The following is a 2011-nucleotide window of genomic DNA, read 5'->3' on the forward strand; positions in this document are numbered from 1 at the left end:
ATATATCATGCGTTCAAAAGACTAAATGGAAGGGTCAGAAGACGAAGGAGGTGGACAATACAGGTTTCAAGGTTTGGTACATAGGGATAGTTGTGAATAGAAATGGAGTAGGAGTTATGATTGATAAGAGCCTCAAGAATGGTGTGGTGGAAGTGAGAAGGCAAGGAGATAGGCTTATCTTAGTCAAGCTTGTCGTTGGTGATATGGTCTTGAACGTAATTAGTGCGTATGCCCCTAAGTAGGCCTCGACGAGAGTGCTAAGAGACAGTTCTAGAAAGACTAAGATGGACTGATTAGAGCTGTACCTAGTAGTGAGAAGCTTTTTATAGGAGGAGATCTTAATGGGCATGTAGGTACTACAAGCGCAGGTTTCGAGACAGTTCATAGAGATTTTGGGTATGGTAGTAGGAATCAGGAGGGGGAGGAAGTTCTGGACTTCACGGTAGCTTTTGACCTAATGATAGCCAATACTTTCTTTAGAAAGGGAGAATCTTATCTAGTGACCTTCAGTAGCGGACAACACTCGAGCCAGGGGAGTGTATTGTTTCTCAACATAAGCTTTTGGTGGCAGATTTTTGTTTTTAGGTGCGTGCCCGTAGGGATAAATATGCTAAGATTGAAAGAACAAAGTGGTGGAAACTGAAAGGGGAGACGTCAGAGGTATTCAGGGAAAGGGTTATCAAAGAGGGCTCTTGGAAGGAAGAAGAGGACATAAAGAACATGTGGGAGAAGATGGCAACCAACATTCGGAAGGTGGCCTCAGAGGTGTGTGGAGTAACCAAAGGAAGTGGAGGCAAGGCTAAAGATACTTGGTGGTGGAACAAGGAAGTCCAAAGGGCTATTAAGGAGAAGAAAGAATGCTATAGACGCTTGTACCATGACAGGAGTATGGACAACATAGAGAAGTACAAGGTGGTAAAGAAGACTGCAAAGTGAGTTATAAGTGTGGCAAAGGGTAGAGCGAATGAGAATCTTTACCAATATTTGAGTACGAAGGAAGGAGAGAAGGACATTTATAGGATGGCTAGGGTTCATGAGAGAAAGACAAGGTACTTCAACCAAGTTAAGTGCATTAAGGATGAAAGGGAGCATCTCTTGGTGAAGGTGGATGAGATCCGACATCGATGGTAAGAGTATTTTGACAAATTGTTCAATTGTGAGAATACGGACACAACCTTTCAGTTGGATGACTCTTTTGATGACACCAATAGGCGCTTTGTGTGGAGAATCCAAGAATTTGAGGTCAAAGAGGCGTTGAAAAGGATGAAAGGAGGTAAGGCGATGGGACCGGATGGTATACCAATCGAGGTGTGGAGATGCCTCGGGGACATAGCTATAGTATGGCTAACTGAGCTGTTCAACCATATTTTTCGATTGAACAAGATTCCTGACGAGTAGAGGAGAAGTATATTAGTACCGATCTACAAGAATAAATGGGATATTCAAAGTTATACTAATTACCGGGGAATTAAGTTGATGAGCCATACTATAAAGCTATGGGAGAGAGTTATCGAGCATCGTTTGAGAGCAATAACGTGGGTCTCTATGAACCAATTTGGTTTCATGCCCGGAAGGTCAACCATGGAAGCTATTTTCTTAATAAGACAAGTTATGGAGCGGTATAGGGAGAAAAAGAAGGATCTACACATGGTTTTTATTGACTTGGAGAAGGCTTATGATAAAATACCAAGGAATGTTATGTGGTGGGCTTTGGACAAATATAAAGTCCCAATGAAGTACGTTGGGCTCATTAAGGACATGTACAACAGTGTTGTGACTAGTGTTCGAACAAGTGATGGAGACACAGATGACTTTCCGATTATGATAGGACTACATCAAGGGTCAGCTTTGAGCCCTTATCTATTTACCTTAGTGATGGATGAGGTCACAAGGGACATACAAGGGGATATCCCTTGGTGTATGCTTTTCGCGGACGATGTATTACTGGTTGATGAAAGTTGGATAGGAGTGAATCAGAAACTAGAGTTATGGCAGGAGACTTTGGAGTCCA

This window comes from Miscanthus floridulus, chromosome 11, assembly GCF_019320115.1.
Source record: "Miscanthus floridulus cultivar M001 chromosome 11, ASM1932011v1, whole genome shotgun sequence".
Taxonomy (NCBI): domain Eukaryota; kingdom Viridiplantae; phylum Streptophyta; class Magnoliopsida; order Poales; family Poaceae; genus Miscanthus; species Miscanthus floridulus.